This window comes from Patagioenas fasciata, chromosome 26 (assembly GCF_037038585.1).
Source record: "Patagioenas fasciata isolate bPatFas1 chromosome 26, bPatFas1.hap1, whole genome shotgun sequence".
In the NCBI taxonomy this organism is placed as follows: Eukaryota; Metazoa; Chordata; class Aves; order Columbiformes; family Columbidae; genus Patagioenas; species Patagioenas fasciata.
Genome location: NC_092545.1, coordinates 1,650,344 through 1,659,772, shown reverse-complemented (window position 1 = coordinate 1,659,772; position 9,429 = coordinate 1,650,344). Strand labels below are relative to the sequence as shown.

The 9,429-nt window shown below is 55.9% G+C and overlaps 1 pseudogene; it reads left to right on the top strand.

Moving 5' to 3' along the window:
* Nucleotides 1–1,355: 1,355 nt before the first annotated feature.
* Nucleotides 1,356–9,429, top strand: part of LOC136112125 (dynein axonemal heavy chain 9-like) — a 74,880-nt pseudogene continuing 66,806 nt past the window's right edge.

The following is a 9,429-nucleotide window of genomic DNA, read 5'->3' as shown; positions in this document are numbered from 1 at the left end:
ACAGTACATGCAGCCTATCATGTTATTGTATAGCACGAGTTACAACCAATCACGTTGTTGTAAGGCGCGTGGACAGGGCAGCTTTGCTATAAAGCCAGCCCGGTCCGACAATAAAGCGAACTCTGTGAACATCATATTGGTGTGTCAGGTTCCGTGGCTCGCATGGATAAAGCAACACCTGGGCAGTGCCAGGCGGTGTGAGCAGGACAGAGCTGAGCACACAGCGGGTGGGACGGGGTCTGTGACACGGACAGGGAGCAGACCCAGGGACAGAGACACAGCTGCAGGAGCACAGACATGGGCAGGAAGAGTTAACTGCTACCAGAAATGCTGGGGATGGGATTTAGGAACCTCTCTCACATCCCCTGCAGTGCAGACACATTTCCCAGTGCAACCCCTGATCTCCTCTCCTCTCCATCAGAGCCTCTGCCCCGAAGCCATGGGGTCCAGGTCCCGAGTCTCCACCTCAGCAGCTGGACCTCCAGGGGCAGGGTTCCTGGAACGTGAAACACAAAAAAGGTGCTAAAAGTACTTGCTCTACAGTGTCATTTCATGTGTGGCAGCAGCACAGTCGGGTAAGGAGAAGGTTCCACAGCATGCCCGTCTGCCTTTCTGTCCTTGCTTTATTTCTCAGAAGCACTGCAGTGTTCTTCCCTGTTTCTCCACCTGTTCCTGGAGCTCTTGCTCTCTGGGGTTGGGGTGGGACATGCAGCTGAAATATTCCCATGGTATGCATGGTCTTAGGAGCAAAGCACCGTGACTCAGCCTAAGTAGATCTGCCGCTTATTCTTTTGTACTGCCAGCAGATTGTGGAAGTAGAGTATAAAACCCATCCTTATGGAGAGATCTGTGCATTTTAGGCTTAGTCTAAGTAAGTGGGACCGGCGGGCAAGGACTGAACCGGAACGGCGGGGCGGTTGGTCCTACGCAGGGACAGGAGCTGGACGCGACCGAGCGAGCCTCTCGCGGGTGGCTGCGGGACAGTGTACGCGACTCTACGAGTCGAGCTTTTCGACCCTCGCGATCCGTGCACACGCTCGGCGAGTCCGTGTCTGGAGTTTCGGGGCTCGCGCGTGGCGTGGGGATGCGGGTTTCGTGGCGGTGTTTTTTTTTTTTTTTTGGTGGGGGTTTATTTCGGCAGGGGCGGCGGGGTCGTGGTGGTGTCGTCGTGCCCCCCACCCGCACCTGCCGCCGCCGCCGCCGTATAATTTCACTTCGTCTTCCGGCTCAGACTGCACGGCGAGCACAAACACCCCCCCTCCCCGCCCGCACCCCAAAGCGCGGTCTCTCCCGCCCTCGCCTTGCCCCCCGCCCCCTCCGGCCCACCCGCGGGAAGGGCCGGAGGGGGTCGGCAACTGCGCGCGCCGCGCATGCGCGCTCTCCCCGCCGCCCGGCAACCGGCCCCCTGCCCCCCGCCAGGTGCCCAACGGTCAGTCGCTCGGAGTCAAGCCCGTCGGGCGGGCGGTCGCGGGGAGGCCAGCGCGGGAGCGTCTTGCCGATCGGCCGAGGAACCCCGCGCGCGGGTAGGCAGGGAGGCAGGCGGGCCGGGACGGGGGGACGGGGACGGGGACGCGGTGTCTCTATGCCTCCCCGGGGGGAGGCAAAGCCGCTGGCGGGGTCGGTTTCTTCTTCAGCCCGCGGCCGGGGCGGGCAGCGGGCCGAGGGACCGAGCGAGCGAGCCACCGAGGAAGAAGCGCGGGAGGCGGCAGCACGGGCAGGTGAGGGGGTTAGGCCTCCGACAGCGGGGCTGAGAAACCGCGGGACGCCCGCGTGCCCCCCCCGCCCCCGTCCACCCCCCCCGCCGTCCACCCCCGTCCACCCCGGGCACGGAGCCGGCAGGGACGCCCCGGCTTCCCGGGGGGGAGGCGAACTCGCTGGCGGGGGGTGGGGAGGACTTGGACTACTGAATGTATTAACTGAACAAAGCACGGGGTCGTACGTGGCACAAACAGTAAACCCAGAAATGCACATACTATCATGAAGCCTATTTTCTTCCACCAGGCTCCCCCAAATAAGTTACCCCACCAATGGCTAGTAAGTACAGAATTCCACTTCTGTACTGGTACATGTGCAACGCGTTTTATCTCCTCTGCTATTTTCATTATGGCTTCCCCATCGTTATCTCTTTCCAAACAACACTCCGAAGTATTCAGTTTCCCACAGACGCCCCCCTCTCTTCAGCTAAAAGCCAATCTCACGCTCCCTGATTTTGGTACACTGCAGCTCTGGTCTGAGACAATTGTCTCACTATGAGATTCGGTGCCTCAGCCATCTGGTTGCTTATTATTTCAACCACTGCTTGCAACCGAATAATTTGGTTTAGCATATATATAGGGGTACGGGATCCCCAGTTTCCACCCCCCGCAGTGAATCACTCCCTGACAGCCGGGCAGGATGGGGGTCTCGGGCCCGGTCCCACTGCCCTGGGCGCTGAGCAGGCAGCAGCTGCAATAAATGGTGATGGGCAACCAGGCACTGGTGTGGTCTGAGTGGGGTTCCATGGGGCAGGATGGGAGAAAGCCCCACTGTGTTTGCTTTTTCAGGAGAAAAATAAGTGCTAAAAAGCCACTTTGGGGGTGCCCAGGTGGATCCAGTGGTATCCAGACCCCCCCCAGAGGGAGCATCCCCCAGCACCCCCAAGTCCTTCGCAGGGCTGCTCTCAGGCCCTCCATCCCCAGCTTGTGTTGATACCCGTGGTTGCCCGGGGCAGCTGCGTCTCCCAGGCGAGCTGGGTCCCGCCCCGGCCCGCCCCCGGCTCCTCGCAGTGTCCCTTCCCCCGGGCAACGCGGCTCTTCCCCGCAAACACCCGCCGGTGCCGGCCGGATGGAGCAGGCGGTGGAGCCGGTGCCCGGCGCCGAGCGGCTGTGCCGGTGCGCGGCGCGGGGGCTGGGGGTGCCGGCGGAGCGCTGGGAGCGCTGGGCAGGCGGGGAGGCGGCGGGGCCGCTGCTGCGGAGCTTCCTGGCGGGGCCGGCGGGGCCGGCGCTGCTGCTCTGGCGGGGCCCGGCCGGGGAGCTGGAGCTGGGGCCGCCCCCGCCGCCCCCCGCCGCCCGCCGCAAGGGGCTGTTCTTCCTGCGGGCCCCCGGCGCCGGCCCCGGGGAGCTGCTCTGCGGGGACCTGCCCGCCGATGCCCTGCGGCACTTTGCCGCCCTCGTGGAGGAGGTGAGGATGAGGGGCCACGGGGGCAGGCTCAACACGAGGAGAAATTTGTTTGCTGGGAGATGGCAGAGCCTGGCCCAGGCTGCCCAGGGCGGGTGTGGAGTCTCCTTCTCTGAGACATTGAAACCCGCCTGGACCCACCTGTGTGATCTGCTCTGTGACCCTGCGTGAGCAGGGCTTGGACTGGGGGATCTGCAGAGATCCCTTCAACCTAACCAGGCTGGGATCCTGTGAGGCCTGGGCAGCCCCGGAGGTGCAGAGGGAGCCCTGGCACCCATGAGTACCGGGTGCCCCTCGCACATGGCAGCGGGGAAGGTGTCCCCTCCTACAGACAGGCTCCTTGGCCTCCCTCCCTTCTCTGCTGATGCACTTGTACCCTTAACTCTGCCCTTTGCAGTACCATGGACGGCTTTAGAACTCATATAAACCACCTGAATGCTGATCCACATCAGCTCTGTCTATCAGTGGGGTCCTTGTGGGACTGATGTACCCACAGGTGCTGGAGGGGACATCTGCAGGTCACCTACTCCAAACCCCTGCTCAAGCAGGGCCATCCAGAGCCAGTTGCCCAGGGCCATGTCCAGGTAGCTCTTCATTATCTCTAAGGATGGAGACTTCACAACCTCTTTGAGCAACCTGGGCCAGTGCTCGATTACTCTCATAGTGAAAAAGTGTTTTGTGATGTTCAGGAGCCTCCTGTAGCTCAGTGTCGGGTTATCTCAGGTGGGCTGATGTTTTCTTAAAGAGATCGTCAAGAGGTTCGAGTGCTTTTGCTTTGCTGTGTTATTAGCCTGAACTAGACAATGTTGTTTCGGTTTATTCCTGATGGCTCCTCACCTGGAGAAGTCTCAGGAATGAGGCTGTAATGGGAAAGCAGAGGAGCTGCTGGATTTGAGAAGCTCTGATCATGATGTTTGGTATATTAAGATGGTGACTGATAGATTGGATTCCCAAGAGCAGGCTGCCAGACTGGTTATCCTGGTTTTGTGAGAAAACACATTATTTATACGGGGAGCTTTTGTTTTGATGAGCCCCGTGGTCTTGCGAAGTCTGCACAAACAGTGGTTTTGCATCACGGCTGGCCAATAGCATTGCAAGCACCGTCTGCTATGGGTAGATGGTGGGGTAGGAACACTTTGGCAGATCCTGTTAAATCCTGTTTTCTGAATGCCTTTGGGAGCCGGGATTGTGCGTCCCAGCTGCGTGTTTGCAGGCTTTGCTCTCCCCTGTGCAGACATGCAGTATTTCTGCAGGGAGCAGATTGTGCCTGGTTTTCATCCTATTTTCCTCTCAAGCTTCGCTTGAAGGCAAAAGCAGCGGTGGTGCTGGGTCAGGCAGATGGGGTGGGTCTGCGTGAAGGTGAAAAAGGTCTTGAATTTCCTGGGGTTGGGGTCGTGTGTTCCTCTGCCCACACTTTGTCTTTATTCGGTGAGGGGTCACAGCTGGTGACCTTGTCCACTTGTTGCTTCACTCCTGCGGTGCCGAAGGGAACACACCTGCTCTGTGGGCTGGGGCTTCATCCTGAGTCCAGTTATCATTTTAACAGTCAGAAAGAAAATGAACGGCTATCATTTGCCTGGTTACAACATCACTGGCATTAGCAGTCCACATGCTTTAAGTAATAGAGACACATCTTGCTAATAATGCAGCTAAAACTGCTGAAGGTGAACTCGTCAGCACCTGCCCGTGTGTTCCCTGGGGTTGTGCTCCCCCTTCCCACGGCTCCCTGGGCACGAAGGTGGCTGGTCGGGTCTTCTTCGGGTCTACAGAGCCAGCCACAGTTCCAAAGAGTCTTCAGCATCCTGGGACAGCACCATGGAGGTGCTGAGCTGCTTTATTCCGTTTCAATTTTATGTCCATTTGCAGCTATTTTTATGCCTTTAGTCACCTCCCCCCCCTCCCCTACCCCCACCCTGAGTCCAGTAACACAAAGGGCTGTTGTTTGTCACTAGGGACAACCTGGCTTTGTTAGGCTGTTGCCACAGGCTGGTCCCAGTGCAGAGCCAGCCAGGATAGGTGACAGACACGGTGTTGCTGTCACAGCTCAAACAAGCCAAAAGCAGCTCAAATCTGGGCAAACCCCGACCAGCCCCACAACCCCATGCTGCCGGGTCAGTAAAAGTGCTGATAAAGGCAAAGCTCCTGTTTGGTGGGCTGCAGCTGGGACCTGGGGGACCCTCACCACCAGTGTATCCCAGGGGGTACCAGCAGACCTTCCCTTGCAGCACACTGAGCTCAGCCCAGCCCTGGCAGGCTCAAAGGGCAGCCTGACGGCTGTGCCCATGGGCAGGGACATGGGGACCAAGCACCGGGGACAGTTGTGAGGGCAAGGGACAGCAGCCCATGGGGCCATCTCCAGTTGCGGGCTTGAAAGGCTGGGAGAGCCTGGGGATGGGGCTGCTCACTTTGCCTACTGGCTTCCACCCTCCTTGGCTGCTTGGATTTGGGGAAAAGGGTGTTCTGCTGTATAAAGTGGGCCTGTAGAGATGCCCATTCATCATCAGCTGCCTCTATTTCACATGGGAACTGCTTGAGACAGCAATGAATATGGGTCTCCAGGCTTGGCCAAGCACAGACCTCAGAGCCTGGTGGCCTGTCCGTCTCCTGCTGCACTTTTTTCTCCATTGGTCTTCCGTGACTCCCGCTGTAGGTGATCGTGCCCATCCTAACGAACAAGAAGAACCATCAGGGCTGGCCACAAGTGGTGTCACAAGACATCGTGCGTCATGTCCACAACCTCAAAAGTACCATTTTCACAGTTGTTGGCCAAGTAGACGGCAAGACCTTGCTGCCTCTCCCAGCTGGCTCAGAGGGAATTGAGGACATTGATCTGGAAAATGAGAAATCGTGAGTACCACCCCAAAATAACAGGTTCTGGAAGGTCCAGAGAAGCAGATGCGTTTGTACATCAAGTTGTCATCGTGTCTGGGCTGCGTGCGTGCCCCTGTGGAACCCCAGGAGATGTGTGGGTGCAGTGGAATGAATCACTCCTCAGACAGGACGTGGTGCGGGTGGGATTTTGTGAGAAGTTACTGCTTCCAAGGCAGTGGGGTGACCTGTCCTCAGCTTCCCAGCCCACTTGGTGGTGTTTCTTGCTGAATTAAGTGAGTTAATGACTGCGGGGATGTAGAATATTTTGAGGGAGAATGGTATGGGGAGAGAGAATCTTGCTGGATGTGTGAGTCTCCAGGTCAGATCCTGAACCTGAATGGATCTGATGTGACAATGACTGGCTGTGCAGAGAGGTGGCGACTGGCTCTTCATTTCCACCATTCACTTTATGAACAGTGTTGTTGCCCACACTGCTGCAGACATTCAGCCATTTTCTCCAGAGTGTAATTCCTATATTAAACCAGTGACAAAATCTTATGGGGTTTGATTGTTTTGTGGTTTTGAAATGTGAAACCCTGTAAAATCCAGCTGCCCACACGGCCATTGGAAGTAGATCCAACTGAGCAATGCACATCAACAAAGTTAATCACGTACTCTGTTTACTACAGCATGGAACGGATAGATAAATCTCTGGTGTATGCCATGGAGTCGGCCATCATAGACTGGAGCCACCAGATCCAGGAGGCACTGAAGAAAGAGTCTTCAGAGCCTCTCCTGCAAGGCAGCAATCCGAACCCGAAGGTGGAGCTGGAGTTCTGGAAGAACAGGTACCCAGAGCAGCCTGGCCAGTGCATGGTGCCCTGTGGTGCTGGTTTTGTGTAGAGGGAGAGTGCTGGTGGTGGAGCTGCTAATTCCATGAGTTGAGAAGAACAGGCCACTTGGGGTTCATGTAGGCTTCAACTAAGGAAAATTGCTCCCGCACAGAAAATCATCATGATCTGCAAAGTGCCTGGGAGGTCACTGGGCAGCTGGCTGTGTTTTAACTTAGCCCCACCACAGGGGCTACACCTCAAGGGACTTTTTTCAGAAATGCCCTTTACAGAATCCCAGGCTGGTTGGGCTGAAGGGACCTCTGCAGATCCCCCAGTCCAAGCCCTGCTCACGCAGGGTCACAGAGCAGATCACACAGGTGGGTCCAGGCGGGTTCGAATGTCTCAGAGAAGGAGACTCCACACCCGCTCTGGGCACTCTTTGGTCACTGTTCACTAGGAGCCATCCACAGGAGTAATTGCTGATGGACACCTGCTGGGGGCTGTCTGGAAATGGTGCATCTCAGCTGGCTGCTGTTCATCTGTCAGGGCCAGAGGGGCTTTAGATGCTCAGGAGCCTGGGAGTGGTATTTCCTCCTGCCCTTTGAAAACCTTTGTGCTGTACTGGTTCAGGCTGACTCGGGGCAAAGCCCTGCTGGCTGGAGAGCTGTTGCTAATGCCTGCAGAAACACGATGGCTTTTTTTCAGCGATGTTCTGTCAGTAGCAGAGCTGCTGTCATGCTGAACTCAGCACTTTCTGTCCTGTAGGGTTTGTCTGTGCCTCATGCAGCTTTCTCCCATTTCCACAGTCCATGTGTAGCTGGAGGAAGCCCTGAATCAGGCCCAGGGGAAACAGATGATGTTGGGGGACAGCTGATGGCCCAGTGTAGGTGGGTAACATGGCCACCAGCATCCTGGTGTGCATCAAGAACAGTGTGGCCAGCAGGCCCAGGGCAATGACTGTCCCACTGTACTCAGCGCTGGGGAAGCCAAACCTCAAATCAGTTTTGGGCCCCTCAGGCCAAGAAAGACCTTGAGGTAGTGGAGTGAGTTGAGAGAAGGGAATAGAGCTGGTGAGGGGCTGGAGCACAAGTGTGATGGGAGTGGCTGAGGGACCTGGGGGGTTCAGCTGGAGAACAGGAGCTGAGGGGAGACCTTCTGATCTCTGCACTGCCTGAAAGGAGCTTGGAGCCAGGGGGGTCGGGCTCTGCTCCCCAGGAACAAGCGCCAGGAGCAGAGGAAACGGCCTCAAGTTGCGCCAGGGGAGGCTGAGGTTGGATATTAGGAAACATTTCTTCCCAGAAGGGGTTGTGAAGCATTGGAACAGGCTGCCCAGGGCAGTGGTAGAGTCACCATTCCTGGAGGGGTTGAACAGTCACAGAGATGACATTCTCAGGGACATGGGGCAGTGCCAGGGGTTAGGTTATGGTTGGACTCGATGATCTTGAGGGTCTCTTCCAACCAACTGATTCTGTGATTCTGTGTCTCGGTTGCTGTAGGTGTGATGACCTGGAATGCATTTACAACCAGCTGACAACGAGGAAGGTCAGGAACATGATGGAGCTGCTGGAGAGAGTTGAGAGCAGCTACATCCCAGCCTTCAAAACCATGCTAATTGATGTTGAGGCAGGTGAGATGCTGGGGCAACTTTACCACAGTGCTGGCTTCTGGCCTTTCTTCATGGCCTGGTGTGACTGATTTCAAGCCAAATCTTTCTAGTTTGTGAATTGAGACTGGGCTGCTTGTGCTTGAGTCTAGGCTTTTGTTTCCAGGCTGGGACAAGCTCCATCGCTGGTCTGTTGAGCCAGACTCTTGCCAAAGTTCAGGGTGAATGGGTTTGGGAATTTATTCTGCTGTAATAAAGTGTTTGCATTACTCTAACAGGACTCACCTCAACTTCCACCAGCTCCTCTGGTGTTATTATGCAGGAATGGGAGTTCAGACTAAGAGGACAGATCTTGTACCTAAGACTGCTTTGTTAGAGCGCTGCTTCTCAGGCTTTGGCCACTGCAGCCCGAATTTCCTTGCTTTGCTTTGCTTAGGGGAGTTGAGCGCAGCCCAAGGAAATATTGCAAATCCCTGTCTGTAGTGAAAAACAGTGTAGTCCTGCTGGTCTGTCCCTGCAGACCAACACAGCTGGACATCCATGTCCAACCCAGCTGCTCTCTGGCACAATGAAACCATCTAGACTGTGTTAGCTGTGCACGTGCTGGCAGAAAACACTGTTCTTCACCACTTCACGTGCAAACATTGAATCTCTTAAGGATCTGTGTCACACTCTGCATTGTGCAGTTTAAATGGGCTGGAGAAACACCCCTTATATAAGGAGCCAAGGGTTCATTGTTAAACTAATTAATACTTTAAGGGTTTAATCAAAATACAACAAATATTTGGTTTTAATCCGGCTACAGCGATACTAACCCTAATTGGATAATTTGGACTATAATTGTTAATTTCCATTACAGCGCAGTTCAGATTTGTGTGCACCTGCTTTTAAGTCTCTGCCCCTTTCCCTGGCATTGTACTGGTGTGGCTGCTGTTGGTGGATTTGCTGGGAGGGTGATGCTGATAGTGGGAGTCTCTTCTTCCTTGGTCTTGGGCCTTAGGGGTTATTTTTGCATGCATTCAAGCA